The 16,296-nt window shown below is 36.0% G+C and overlaps 1 long non-coding RNA gene across 1 annotated transcript in view; it reads right to left on the bottom strand.

The window, feature by feature from the left end:
* Window positions 1–2,795: 2,795 nt before the first annotated feature.
* Window positions 2,796–16,296, bottom strand: part of LOC134346226 (uncharacterized) — a 41,072-nt gene continuing 27,571 nt past the window's right edge. The window contains exon 3 of the long non-coding RNA XR_010017872.1: window positions 2,796–2,839. This is a non-coding gene — a long non-coding RNA (uncharacterized LOC134346226). The remainder of the gene's footprint in view (window positions 2,840–16,296) is intronic.

The raw sequence follows: 16,296 nt of genomic DNA, 5'->3' as shown, positions 1-16,296 counted from the left end.
GGAGTATTCAGACCATTGTGGTAACAGAAACACACAAGATTCTACAGATGCTGGAAATCTAGAGTAACACACACAAAATACTAGAGGAACTCAGCAGGTCAGGTAGCATCCATGGAGGGGAAGGGTCTTAGCCAGAAATATCGACTATTTATTTCTCTCCATAGATGCTGCCTGATTTGCTGAGTTCCTCCTGCATCTTGTGTGTAATATTTTTTTTCTGCTATTTTCCTTGCTTAGGAGATAATCCCTTTTCATCAGGAATTCTGAAAATTCCAATTTCTGCTCATTTATCCTAAATGAATACAGGACATTGTGTGTATACATACAAAGTGTGTATATATATATAATTAATTCCTATTGGCCTCACAGTTTCAATTAATAAGATCTTCTCATAATGAACATAGTTTACATTTTTATTCACTGTAAAATTTAGTACAATAAACTTTGGCAGATTTGATTAGGTGCACCTATTTAACTTTGAACCTATATTGAGAGGTTATTGACCTGAGACTTTTAGCTCTGTTTTCCACTTCAAGGATGCTGCCTAACCTGCTGAATATTCTCCCATTTTCTGTTTTAATTGATTTGGGGGTGGGGTGTAGTTGAGTCAAACAAGAATTCTGTGTTTCTTACAAATAATGTTTTATGTGAATAGAATTTATAGTCTTTGTTATAATTGTTAATTATTTGGAAACTAGTGGTCTTAAAAAGCTTTGTCACAAAAATAAGACTTCAGTCCTTCATTGTTTACTGCGGGTTAGGGCTTTGAATTGAATTGCAAATAGCTTGCAATTTAATGTATGCGTCTCAGCCACTCTAATGGTTGTAACAGACTTCAAGAATGGACCAGGCTAATGATAACCGAGAAGGTGTGGTTGATACACTGAATAAACTCCTTCTTAAAAGTATAGTTTCCACAGGTTTCTTTCTTGTTTCTATGACAGATGTTTTTTGCTAACACGGAACAGCAGGGAAACATCAACCAGTTAAGAGAAGCTGTCTCTTCTACATGGAAGGAATTACTCAGAAAGATTCTGACAGAACGTTTTGTTTTTCATAGTTTCTTGCATTCCATCTTGTATCGTCTGACAAGGTTACCGTCCTTTTTAAAATAAAACAAATTGATTGCCAGGACTGTGTGTTGTCACGTCCAGCAATTTCCTTTTACTGAAAAAAACGATGATAAAAAAAAATCAGAGGACTCAAGCTCTATATTCATGCTGTGAGTTATTGCAGAAACAAGCAGGCCCACATATTTCTGCGCATATCCTTCTTCTTGTTGCTTTCTTTGGTGCAAGCATTATACAACTACCAACATCCGTCGGAAAGTGCAGACCGGTTTGTTTCAAGATGTGATAATCAACAAGACTGTTAGAGCCACTGTTTTATTCAACAGTCGAAAACATGTGCCACAAAATCACTTGTAACAAATTCAGAGTTATGTATGAATACGTGTACAAAGTGTACAATGTAAAAACTTTTAAGGAAAAATAAGTCAACTTTCTTTTCTGAATAATTACTCTTATAAAGAAACTAACTAAACATTAATTACCTTGCTAGCTTCTTGGAAAATGATGTTAGTTACAGTTTAAATTGCTTGTTTCTCATAGGGTAAGACCTGTTTTCCCCTTAAAATGAAAATATTTCTCTATTTTTATTAAATGTAATGATGCTGACTCGAAAAAAAGCAGCCACAATGATTTCTGAGAAACCTTTGTCTGTTTTTTTCATCTTTAAAGTTATACATAAAGGATTAATAATATGTAAAGTTGTGTATACCACACAAAAAATGAGATTATTGCAACATTTGTCATTTGTGTCACTGTATCATGTGTGTAATCTCATGTTTTGATTAATTGCTAGCAAAAACTGCCTGCTGGAAAGGAGTAAAAGACTTTACAGATTTTCACATAAACCTAATGTCTACTTCAGTATTGGATGCCAGAAGGTAATGTTTAATTCCTTGCACAAATACTCAGAAGACGAGACCCTCTTAAACACTCGATTAATAATCAGCAGCAGGATAGATTGCTATAAGTGTAACTCTTTTAATAACTAGAATAACTTGCATGTATCATTTAAACATGTACATCAATTACATTTTCACTTTGTCATACAGTGTTAATGACCATAAGGCAGTTCTCCTAATTCTGAATTATATTTTTCATAAGGAACTGATTGCTGTATTCTACAGATGACATGGAATGCTTGAGCCGAACAATACATTTTAAGTAGAATAAAATTTGTACTTTGACAAACAAGATACCTTTGCTTTTGAGAATGATCTTGATCCTTCTTTAATTTTATATTTGGTCCGCTTTATTGCAATTTTTACGTCATAATATTTGTAATCTTTAAAAATGCTGATTGCTTCAAATTAGCATTTTGCCTGTACTGCTGTTTTCAAAATAACCCTTTGAAACAAGTAGAAAAAAAGTTGAATAGACGGCAGATTTGAAGGAGTTAATCCCAGTTAAACAGAATAGTAATCTAGGGCCAAGTATCATGAATGCTAAATAATTACGTCCAGATGAATCCCAGATACTTAATTCCTTCAAAAAAAAAATCAAAGAATTCTCATATACAGAGCTCCTCTGTGGAACTGAACAGGGTGGCACCAAGTAAGGGGATTCACTTTTGATCACTTGGGGCTAAATATAGAAAATATGCACTCTAGGCTGAAAGAAACAAAGAAGAAATGTCTTGTGATGATGATCCTTGAAACAGACTGGTCAGGCTGACACCAATAATGAGACATGCTCCAAGGGGAACACGCCTGTTTGTCCTTTGCTCCTCTGTTCCCTAGTAGCATTCGTCGCTGGCCGAAAAGAAGTCCCCTCTGCAGGAATATTAGGGAAATAGATTTTCATTTTGTATTCTTAACACTTGTGCTGCCTCAAATCACATTTAGAGAGCCAGTGAATATTTTTGCCAAACAAAACCAAGAACCACATTGGTCCTTGGACAATTTTCCTGCAAAATTAATTCTGAATCTCTATTATTGAAATCTCCTTCACGAGGACCACAACCTTATCGTGGTTTGGAGGCCTGCGTGCCTCAATGACCAAGAGAGCTATGCTGGCTGGAGTCAGGGCTTAATGCTTTGGCTCTTGGTAGGGCTACCCATGCCAAACTGGTCGAAGGGAGGAGGCCAGACTAAGAGTGGTCTACCAGTCCTTCAGATTCGGGAGCTCAGCTCAGGGCTAACAAACCTGACTGATCAACAAAACTGTTATGGAAACAGCAATGAAGAATCCTATGACCGTGTACAATGGTATTTCTGAGACTTGTGTGACTGACGGTAAACTGAGAGGAAGCTACAGACATGATGAAAGATGTCGTGAATGACGCCAGAGATGGAGGAACTTCATTGCTGCCGTAAACAGCAGCAGCATAACGGGCAAAAGAAAAAAAAGAAAGCTATTTAAATCTAGTCCTCCATTATATCTTTATTCATGACATCTTAGGCAAGGTTATAATTTGTTGCCTGTCTTCATCTTCCTTTGAGAAATTGATTATGAGCCATCACCTTGAGAATCTGCAGTCTACCTTCTGATCCCCATGTTGTTAGCTGAGGAGTTACAGGATTTGAGTCTGTAGTGATGGAGGATTGGTGATCACATTCAAGGACATGAAGGATTGCATTCTGTGGAGGAGGACACAGATTTGGAAGTATTTTCATGCACAAGCTACATTTACCTTCCAGACCAGGGTTTCCCAACCCGAGGTCCACAGACCCCACAATTAATGGTATGGGTCCATGGCATAAAAAAGGTTGGTCACCTCTGTTCTAGAGGGTAAAGACCATGAGATATGCTGCCTTTGAAGTCTTAGGAAGTTGCAGTCTGCAGATAGTATGCAGTGGTGGAAAGAATGGACAACTTTTATTTAAAGTCAAACTAAAATTTGGACATTGATCAAAATAAATAAATATTAATGCAGATGCTCGAAATGTTGGCCAAACAAATGACTGACCGAAAGATTAAAAGAAAAGTTAATGGTCAGATGATAATGGGAGAGAATTCTGGAGTTTTTATTGACTACTGCAGTAGTGGCCACAAATAGTGAAGACAATTTAATATGAGGATGCTCAAGAGGCAAGATTTGGAGGAGCCCAACATCTAAAAGAGCTTGACAGATGAATGCATTGAAAACATGGATGATAATGTTATATCTGAGATGTTGCCAAGCCAGGAACTAATGCAATAATTTGATCTGAGTTACGTTTTGAATGACCTCAGGTTTATCATCACATTCCCTTGAGAAATTGGTGTTAGGCCAAGGAAATTAATGAGAGAGGCTAACCAAGAGGTCACTGGAATAGCTCAGAGGTAACAAAAAACATGTATAAGTTTTCCTCAGCAGATGAGTAGAGGCACAGCAGACTTGGGTGATGTTATTGAAGAGGAAATCAGCACCTCTGTGCAAAATTAAGCTGCTTTGGTCTGGATTGAGCTGAATATCTTGAGTGTTGTCAGAATTACATTGAGAATATTTCATCACACACTTGACATGCAGTCAGCATTTGGTGGAAAGACTTTGAGGACTCAGGTGGTGGATTACTCATTACAGAATTCTAAACCTAGCAGTTAACAGTCAGAATTAGTCACTGTCCAGAGAATGTCGTGATGTAATGTTATAAGTTACCAGTCTGTGGAAATTCTCTCCTGAAAATACGGTAAATTCAAAAAGTATTAGAAATTCTCTTAAAGATATTGCAAATTAATTATAGAGTTAGGACATAAAAATTAAACAGTGTTGTCGATCTTAAAATGTGACCCAATAAAGGACTGTGTTCTTGACATTACAAATCGGATTACTTTCTGCATTTATCTTTTCTGAAGTTATTTATTATTATATGTCCCCTATCTATTAAAGAAATAAACAATTTAGCTTTCACTTAGTAATTGGTAGTTTTGGATTTGACCAGGGGTCATACGTTATCACCAGTATTACTTCTGGGTTAAGAAAAAATCAAAAACAATGTTGGAATTTTAGTAGCATAACATGCATAACATCATGAACTTATTAAGTTTAGATCAGCAAGTACAACTTTTCAACAATAGCTGGTCCAGTTAATTGGACAAATTTCCACACAGAATGCTGATTTATTTTCATATACAATTGAAAAGATAAAATCTCCAGTTTTGTTTTGCTAGTACTCATGATAATCAATGGTATATATGTTCTATGTTATACCTTCAGCATTGAAATTTTCAAGAGTATCTAAATCCTAGTATATTATAAACTACACATCTCGACACACATTAGCAGCATATAACAAAATTCCAAAGGAATCACCATGTGTTAAATCCTAATCTTCGAATATTGCAACCCTACTGTTCAGCTGGGAAATCATCCAAAAGTGTTTCATTGCAGTTTTACAAAAAAAACATTCTGATGCCTTCCATTCCTTCCTTCTTTAAAACCCACTTCCATAATAACCTCCCAAGCAAACAAACTGAGCTCAAGAATAGGGGTCAATCTTAAAAAGAGATAAAAATCTACCTTAAAAAGTAGACATGGACAAAATCGACAGTTGGTCTGTGATTTGGAAATGGTTTTATCCGGTTTTGAAAGGCTCTTGTGCTGTACATAATTTGAATGAATAGGCTATGTTGTTTAAAACACTTCCAGAAACATGAGTTCACTTAATGCATGAATACAATGTCACAGAAATAGCATGGCTTTCACATGGGAATTTTTCTGCTTGTTTTTTTCTTAGAAAAAAAAGTTTTATTTCTCTGACGAGATTCTCAGGCACAGATTACCACAACTGGAATTGTTTAAACTCGAAATTGTATTTTTTGTGTGTTTCTCCAACTAGAAATCAAATCTTCCCTTTCTGTTTTTTTTCTTGTAATTTAATTGTATAAACCTTCAAAATAAACATAAATAAATATTGTGGACTTGGCAGAGTGCTGTTTACAAGTTTATGAACTTAACATAGTTTACTCCACTTAAGTGAATACCTGATAAGTCTATAGTTACATTAAATAATTAGACATAGAAATTTCAAAACTGTTGATGCTCATAATAGACAGTTACAGTAAATCCATTTATCAAGATGAACATTTCTGTGAAGTCATTATTGTTTTATATTGATTGTTCTGCTCATGTTATCCAGGTTATTAATCAGACTAAGTAGTGTATTTGTTAAAAGTGGTACTAACTATTTTCAGTATAACAATTCATCAAGTTTCAGAATGATTATCAATTACATTTACCCAAAGCAAAAAAAAACAGGAAAATAAACTTGAAATATTTTACTTTGAGCTTCTGATGTAAAAAATATTGGACAAGTAAATATGTGTGTCATGTAATCTTACCCTTATCTAATGTGCACATTAAACAGCTTTGCTTTAAGAAATTAAGGTTGAAGTTTTAGAGATGAATTACATTTGATTTCCAAGATTTGTAATAAATTGTGATTAACCCTTCCTAGAGAAAATAAAAATCAGTAATTACTTCCAATCCTATTATCTTGACTGCAGGGAGGGAGTTGCAATGTAGTGTTTAAAGTTGAGATATCCTTTAAGCAAATTGCTATTTTGTTTCATTGTACATGTGGTTTTAAATATAATCTTTAGTCTTCTTCTGTCTTCGGGAATGAAGGAGAATCCAAAAGGGAAAAGAGTTTTCATTTCTGAAAAATTGAAATAAAAATTTCTGGGAATAAGTATCAGGATTGTAGCTACTCAGAAGAGAAAAAAAGACAAAAATGTTATTTTAGGCAAGACCATTCTATTATGTGTATCAAGTCTTGCCTAGTGTTAAGTAGGTGACTGAGAACAAATCTAAATCCTCTGATTTTCCTTCTGTGCTTTTAGGAAAGTATCTGATCTCCACAGTGTATTCTCCATAACTACACAGATAGAATCAGAGAGCAGCTATTTGAACAGCAATTTCCCAAATATATTTCATACTCCTCTTGTTTGCATGAACAATTAACCGTCCTGGACAGAAATTAGACTTACGCATAGAAGAACAACTAATGAGTATAATACGGATTGTCTTATCTTTATCGATGAATCTCACTTTTGTGAATGCCATCGATCATGAAGTTAGAGATTAGATTTCAGACACTGGGCAATAGCAGTATCAACTGTTCCTGCAGTTCAGTGTAACTTGGCCAAATAACTGCTAAATTTGTGTTACATTTACAACATTTATTATGTTCATTTTAACGTTTTCATTTGCTGAATGTTCTAGATATGTCCTTGAAATATGTTGTTTGTGATACAGTCAAAACCTGATAAGGGAACAGCTTGTTTGCCTCAAAACTATATTTGCTTGTCAGGAATTTACAGTTAAATATTCGCAAAGTGATTTTGTTCCTTTTTTTTTACAAACTGAGGCAGAATAGCTTCCAAAATGTAAACTATTTTATATTGTTATTGTCTCTGCTTTGCCATATTGGCTACAAACCCAGCAATATACTCAATCTTGAGGAGAAAAATGCTTCACAGGAATTTACAACTCTATAGCAGCAAATAAAATGCGTGCCATTAGAAAATAGTTCAAAATGAATTTTTAGCTTCCTTTCATTAAATAGAAAAAGATCCTTTGTGTGGGATGGGTAGTACAAATGCAAATTAGTTGTTGGTACTTCTTTGGAGTGAACTCTTAAAATGGCTGATGCAAACAGACTGAAAAGACATTGCCACGATACAGGTAATTAAATCTGAATTTAGAATTTAAAAAACAAATCACAGCGAAGATCAGTATCAGTATTTTCAACTTGAATTATTTCAATCTTGGTTTTACAGGGGTGCACTTAATGAACAAACCACTATTTCTGATGCTGAAACTTTGATAATGATATACAGTATAAGTATTGACCACTGGTCATTAAGTCACAGTGACCTCCATTCTGATGTTGTAATTGGGTCTCATTGTTTGTGTTTGGTTGAGAATGAAATGTTTAGAATGATGAAAAGTGTCCTCTACATGCGTCTGTATAAACAGCCAATGACAAATAGCCTTTGCAAATTTAAAGGCTGTTTATATCAGTTTGATTTAATGCGAAGCTAGTACTATTTCATCTTTGTTTAAATCTCGATTGAGATCAAAGGTTGATTTTCCCTCCTACTGCAAACAATGAGAGCTAATAACTAGCATTTTCTTCCCTGTCCAAGGACTTCAGCTCTTTTGTCCAGTTGTTCTAATGTCTGGTGTTTTAATGCTTCCTTGATACTTTGCTTTATTTCCAAAGCACATCATCAACCATATGAATCCGTTAGGGACTAAAAAGAAAACTAATTAAACCTAAATTCAAAGCAAATGTGTATCTGAATCTAATTTTGCATAATGCATTTTGGAATTCAGATTTCATAATACTGTAAACACCCTTTCTGTATTTTTTACATGTTATCTTCGTTGAGTCCTTAAATTTTATACAACAGCTAATTAGTTAAAGAGCTTCAAATGACCCATGGGTAATTTGATAACTTCATTGACATTCCAAAATCAATTGCCAAAATTTGAGGGCCTTCAACTCAAGTGCCAGTTGGTTTAATGGCTACCCTGTTACCTCCAATACAGAGAGCTGTGTAATCAACCCCTGCTTTAGGGAACCAAAGATTTAATCTAGATTGACATTTAAGTGCTGTGCAGAGAGTGTGCTGCACTGTTGGAGGTGCTGTTTTTCAGACAAGATGTTAACTGAAACCCTGCTTGCCTGCTCAAGTAGTCTTGCTGAAAAGGGGATTAGATTTGTAGCCAAGGTTTATCCCTTAACTGACATCATAACATCATAAATTAATTAGACAATTATCATGTTGGAAATTGCATGATGTTGCCATGTGTCTATTGACTGCTTACATAAGCATGAATATGCACAGTTCTAAGTAATTCATTGGCTATGGATTGAGACACCTATAAAGCTCTAACTATTATCACAAACATGGTAGAAAGGTACAGTGTAACTTAATCATTTCAGGTAATATGAATATTCAACCTTGAATTTATCAGGATCAATTGGACAAAATGTTTGAATTGATTTTCATGGGACATTCGTAGCTGTAAATGCGAATTGCAATTGCTCTAGCTGTCAATAATTTTAAACTTAATTTTGGGTTCAGATATCACTTGTAATTTCAAAGTTCATAATTTGTTTTCCTAGGTCCAAGTAAAGACTGAACCGAACCGTTTTCAAAGAGTCAAGAAAGACTGGAGAGTTAGTCAATGGCTTTAGGCATTTTCTATTTTTATTTACTATATTTAACTAAGCTTTTAGCCCTATGTACAGTGCACCCCCAAAAGGGTTCCTATATAATAACCACGTTTATTTTTCAATTTTGCATGAATATGTCAATGAACGTACACTATGGATCAAAAATGCCGTTTACCAATGTTTCAGGAAAGACATTCTTAGGAAGAAACTTAAAGGATTCATCAAATAATAAAAAATATTTATTTTTCACAGATTTTTGAAAACATGTTTAATATGGGGGATTCTCTTCAAATAGAAAATAATCAGAACTATTAATTTTCTGAATAAACCAGAAAAATGGTTAGCCTTAATCCACAATGAACATAAAAAAGAACATTTTCGCAAACAGTCAAGCAAGACTAAAATTAAGACTAAAATAATTTCAGGGCAAGTTTGAAGCTTGGTCATAACAAAGTAGAATGAATGACTATATACACACACACACACACACACACACACACAGTATTAACAGTGATTTAAAGTGTTTCAAGTATAAACCAATATTATTCTACAACGTAATATTTCTTGATGAATCCAAAAAGCTGCTGATTTGAACCTGGATTCATATTATTTGAATTATCATCCAACCTGATTTGCATTTTCTAGTCAAAGTACCACATATTGCTCGACTTGCATGAAAATTCATTCACTGTATTTTGGTACATGTGACAATAATAAATTAATTTGCCAGTTAGAAATAGTTGTCTCATAAAAGATCAGCAGCTGCATTTACGACATTCACCGTAATGCAAATGAAGATGAGGTACACATCCACCAATTTAGTTTTAGGAATACATAACAAATATGATATTTGAAACTTAAGTCCTTCCCTGGTTTAGTAAAAAGATAGGAAGAAAGTTACAGATTTCCAAACTAGGACAAAATAAGTTTTCATAAACATATTGCCATACTCTATAGTCCAGTCAACTCAACTTTCATCGAATAAATAACTCATACATTTATTATTTACCATATATTTGTTCAATAACTTACTTTTAAGTGTAGTCATTTATTTGAAAAATAAAACATGATTCTCATATGATGTGGCCTCTTAAAAGCATCACAATAAAATGACTAGTTAATCGATTAATGGCGATGTTGTTTTGGAATAAATGTTGGTTTAGGAATCAATACATCACACCTGATATGGAAACACCAATGCCCCTGAATGGAAAAAGCTAAAAAAAAACAGTGGCTGTAGCACAGTCCATCACAGATAAAGACCTCCCCACTACTGAGCACACCCCACAAGGAGCGCTGCCACAGAATATCAGCATCTATCAAGGACCCTTACCATCCAGACCTTCTCTCTGCTGTCATCAGCAAGGAGGTGTAAGAGCCTCAGGACTCACACCACCAAGTCAGGAACAGTTATTACCCCTCAATGGTCTTGAACCAGAGGGGATAACTTCACTCTACTTCACTCACTTCAGCAGTGAATTGTTTGCACAAATCATGGACTCGCTTTCGTGGAATCTTCATCTCATGTTCTTGATAGTGATTGTTTATTAATTTATTAATTTATATTATTGTATTTTTAATTTTTTCTCAGCTCAAGCTGGTAAAATCTGAGGTACGGGCATAGCCAAGCACACTTATTCCTCAATTGCTTGGAGCATTCGGACTATTCTAGTGGTGTTTAGTATTGTGGCTTTTTGAAGATTTACATGAACATGGCTGTGTGGGCCTAATTGATTAATGCTTTTGTGCACTGACTTTGGGATGATACCAGTTATACATATTACTTTTGGGACAATGTACACCCTATTTATGTTTCATAGTCTTTCAATTTCCTCTTTTAATTTAGCATATTTCTGGTGTTTTTCACTTATTGATTTCTGTATGATAAGTGTGTGTTGGAATAGCTATATACATTGAATTTAGAACTTTGGAGCAGGATGCTGGAGAACCCACCTCATCTTCCTCAATTTGTGCTTGAGTGTCTTCTATTAATCTAGCATGGTAGATTGGTGTTTTAATTTATCATCACTACAAAGATATCACCTTGAACAATACTTAGATATTAACCTAGATTAATTGCTAGTTCTTGAATTTTGCCACAAGGTTTCAATCAGAAACATCAAAAATTCCTTTCCTCTCATAGACACTGCATGACCTGCTGAGTTCTTCCTACAGATTGTTCACAGTTTTTGAATTGTGCCTTCTTTCGATTATTTAAGTATAATACAAGGTCCCTACATCTCCTTTCTCTAATAGAGAAGAGATATGTTTCTTTTCTCTTTGTTCTATCACCTTATTTCTATGCAATATCAATTTTGTACCCAATATGAGAAAGTGAGTGTTAATAGTATCATTGGGAATCAGCTGCCCTGTAGAATTCATCTTCTCTTTTGTTTATTCAAGTGCAAGTTGGAGTTGCAATCTTGGTTGCGGATAACAATATCAATTTGAACAGATGCACATTAATTATATGTTCGCCCATACGTAATTGCAACAAAGTTCAAAGTAAGTTTAAAGGATACAACCCTGAGGTTCATTTTCTTGCAGTCACACTCAACAAATCTATAGAATAGTAACTACAACAGAATCAATGAAATATTGCCCAACTAGGGTATTCAGCCAGAGTGTAGAAGACAACAAACTGTGCAAGTACAAAAGAAGAAATAATAATAATAAATAAATCAGCAATAAATATAGGAAACATGAGATGAGGAGTCAATTGGTTGTGGGAACACTTCAATGATGGGGCAAGTGAAGTTAACAGAAATAGTCATCATTATTAGCTTGGCAATTTGAATACATTGTTTTGGAAGTTATAGCATTGTATATCACTTTTATTTCTCCTACTGCAGGGCATGGTTATTGTTTGGGATTAACTTCCTTAGACATTATTTTATTTTTTCTATTGAACACCCCTGTTGGTGTGGTCTTTCATTGATTCTATTATGGTTATTGCTCTATTGAGTATGCCCACAAGAAAATGAATCTCAGGGTTGTATATGGTGGCATGTAAGTACTTTGATAATAAATTTTCTTTGAACTTGAACTTTAATGCGTATGTATGCTTCTGAGTAATAGATATGATCAACTGAACAAGCTAAAATATGACAGGTTCAGCACATGTTGACTAATTCATTAAACTGGATTTTCTGTTGGATTGTGATCAGATAAATAGATATGCAATATGTCTATGTGTGCAATACATCCTGGGACATGGAATTGGTCCAAGGAACTAGAACAAATAACATAGAACATTACAGATAGTTTGGGCCTTCAGCCCACAATGTTGTGCTGACCTATATAAACATACTCCACAATCAATTTAACCCTTCCCTCCTAAATAGCCCATAACCTTCCATTATGTAAGATCCTAAAACATACGAGCAGAATTAGGGCATTTGGCCAATTGAGCCAGCTCTGCCATTCAATTATGACTGATCCTTTCTTCCTCTCCACAGCCCCAATTCTTAGCCTTCTCCAATCAAGAACCTATCAAAATCTACCTTAAATACACCTTGCCTCCACAGGTGCCTGTGGTAACAAAGTCTACAAATTCACCACACTTTGGCTAAAGAAATTTCTCCGCATCTCTGTTTTAAATAGACGCCCCTCTATCCTGAGGCTGTGCTCTCTTGACCTAGACCCCCACCCCCCGGCCACCATGGGAAACATTCTTTCCACATCTATTCTGTCTAAGCCTTTCAACATTCAAAAGGATTCCATGAGATCCAGTGAATACAGGCGCAGAGCCATCAAACATTCTTCATATGACAACTCTTTCACCCCTGGAGTCATCCTTGTGAACCACATCTGAACCCTCTCCAATGCCAACACCTCTTTTCTGAGATGAGGAGCACAAAACTGTATCACATCCCTGCTCTTGTACTCTAGCCCTCTTGAAATAAATGCTAACATTGCGTTTGCCTTCCTCACCACCGACTCTACTTGCAAGTAAACCTTTAGGGTGTTCTGCATAAGGACTTCCAAATCCCTTTGCACCTCAGATTTTTGGATTTTCCTCCTCGCTTAGAAAATAGACTGCACATTTATTTTTACTACCAAAGTGCATGACCATGCATTTTCCAACGTTATCTGTCATTTGCCACTTTGCTGCCCATTCTCCTAACCTGTCCAAGTCCTTCAGAAGCCTTCCTCTTTCATCAACACTGCCTGCACCCCCCACCAGTCTTTTTAAGATGTACCTATCTATGAGTTTCTTAAATGTCCCTAATGAATCTGCCTTGGCTACCAACACCGGCAGCACATTCTAAGCATTCAGCTCTTTCTGTGTAAGAAAATCTACCTCAGACATCAGCCCTAAACTTTCCTCTACTCAACTTAAATTGATGTCCTCTGGTATTGGCCACTGTTGCCCTTGGAAAAAGGTGTTGACTGTCCACTCTAGCTATGACTACCATGTCTGTCAAGTCACCTCTTATCTTCTGTCGCATCATAGAGAGAAAGCCCTAGCTTGTGCAACTCTTCCTCATACAACATGCTCTCTAATCAAGGTAGCATCATGATAAATCTCCTCTGCCCCCTCTCTAAAGCTTCCACATCTGCCCCATAATGAGATGACCAGAACTGAATACAACACTCCGAGTATAGTCTGACCAGAATTTTATTGAGATGCAACATTGCCACAAGCCTCTTGAGCTCCGACCTCTTAGTATACACCTTCTTAACCATCCTGTCAACTTGTGAGCCAACTTTGAGGGAATTATAGATCTGGATATCAAGATCTCTCTGTCCTCCACACTGCTGAGGAATATTCGTGCAAGTTTCCCATTAATGATTTTAAAATCAGAAAGAGGTTTACTATAAATCCCCAAACATTTCCTTAAAATGGCTTAATTTAAAGCAGGGAATTAAAGATCTACCTGTCTTCTCATAAGGACAATAGCTCTCCTGACCAAGCAAATTTTCATTTTGGAAGATTGCCTAAGACTATTTCACTTAAGGAAGATAAAAAAAATAAGTTTCTCAATCTTCCTTATTAGGTTTATTTAGGAAGTAAAGCAATTTTTAAATTGATGACACAAACAGCAGGCAAACTCCTGGAGGAGTGTTGTGTTACATTTAATGGATGTTATTTCTTAATAGAGACAACATACAGTATTTCAAACCTGTTTTGGATCATATGGTGCAAGATTCTGCCCGATATTAAGATACATTTTAATTTTCCTTTAATTTCTAGTTAAATTATTTTGCAAGAAATTTTGCAGATTTTACATAGATTGGAAAAGTTTAATCATGTGCCATGTTCACCATTAATAAAAGCTTGTTGAAAAATAATTTCTTGTAAATTATTTTAACAGTTTGGCATCTGGCATTATCATATCACTCCTTTCAGATCTGTAAAGATTTCTTGAAAAGTCAATAACCTTTAAGGGCTGTGAATAGTCATTGGATGATCTGCGTGTTCCTAACAGACTGTCACATCTGTCACCATGTTTTTGCCCTTCACAGGAGTACAGGCTGAGGTGTTAAGAGCAATCAGTGCACTTAACACATTCATTTGATTAATTTAATTTGGAAATATTCAACCAGAAAATGAAATTATTAGCAGGTTGGTGCATTTAGTGTAACAGCATTGCAGAATAGTAGGTATGAGTATAACATGTAATAACACTAGGAATATGACTCATGTTAAGAAATGACAGTCTTACATTCCAAAATCTATTAAGAAATTGATACCTGAGAAGATCATTTCAGTTTCAGGATCCACTCTTATATAAATCCTGTAAAAATGTTCCAGGAATGGCCAGTAATAAAATTAAATCTACTCCCCCTTCCCGGTTTCACTTATCACCTGCAACATTGTACTTCTTCCTCCCCGCTCCCACCTTCTTACTCTGACTCCTCTGCTTCCTATTCATTCCTGATGGAGGGTCTTGGTCCAAAACATCCACAGTTTACTCTGGAAGTAACTTGGAAAACACAAACCACTGTTTAGTCTTTTCTATAGATGCTGCCTGACCTGCTGAGCTCCCCCAGCATTTTGTATTTGTTGCTTTGGATTTCTGGCATCTACAGATTTTTTTTTTGTGTTTGAAAATTAAATGCTAGCCTTGACGGGTAGTGTTACGTCTTTAATCCTTCTGCTCATAGTTCACCTCCACATTATTGTCTTGGCTGATGCTTCTTGTATCTACATGCCAGTTGTTAATTATATTTATACAGTATTTCTTAGTTATTACAATTGAAGTGTACGCAATACCGTGAATTCAGCTGCAATGCCGTAGCTAGAACATTGGCAACAATTCCAGGCAGCATGTTCAAGGAAGGGCTTCAATAATTCAGAATGGTTGCAGAGGAGATTTATTGGATTTGTGCCAAGGATGAGATCAGTTATGTGGAGATCCAGGGAAGCTAGAGTTGTTCCCCTTATAGCACAGAAGGCTAAGGGAAGTTTTAACACTTGAAGTTAGGAAGGTGGTTGATACTGAAAACAACAAGAAGTCCTCTTAAACGCAAGAGATTCTAGAGATGCTGGAAATCCAGCGTAACACACACACACACACACACACACACACACACACACACACACACACAATGCTGGAGAAACACGGGGTCAGGCAGCATCTATGGACAGGAATGAAAAGCTGATGTTTCAGGCCGAGGGTCTTCATCGAGACTGGAAAGGAAGGGGAAAGAAGCCAGAATAGCTTGTGGGGGAGAGAAGGAGTTCGAGCTGGAAGGTGAAAGGTGAAATCCTCATGCCTGGCAAGTGATTTCGTAACCAGAGAACACCAATCGCTGATAGCTTCCGAAACTGAGGGAATCTACTGTAGTTGATGGAGTTTTCACTTGCATTTCCTACATTTCCTGAATTTCTGTTCCTGCCCTCCCCTCCACAGCACAGACAGCACAGAGGTAAAGTTTCCTTGGTTTTCAGTTTTCAGCATACTGGCTTTCACTACCAACACAACATCCTTCGTCCTTTCTGTCGGCTGTAATGTGATTCCACTCTCATTACATTTTCCCTTCTCTATGCATTTCTGCTTTCCAAAAGAATCACTCTCACCATCTTTCCCTGATCTACTCGTCCTTTGTCACCCACTCTTCCCTGTCCCCAGCACTTTCCCCTGCAAAGGGGGGAGGTGCAACACTTGTCCCTA

Source organism: Mobula hypostoma, chromosome 5 (genome assembly GCF_963921235.1).
Source record: "Mobula hypostoma chromosome 5, sMobHyp1.1, whole genome shotgun sequence".
In the NCBI taxonomy this organism is placed as follows: domain Eukaryota; kingdom Metazoa; phylum Chordata; class Chondrichthyes; order Myliobatiformes; family Myliobatidae; genus Mobula; species Mobula hypostoma.
Note: the sequence above shows the minus strand (reverse complement) of the source record. Positions and strands in the feature narration are given on the sequence as shown.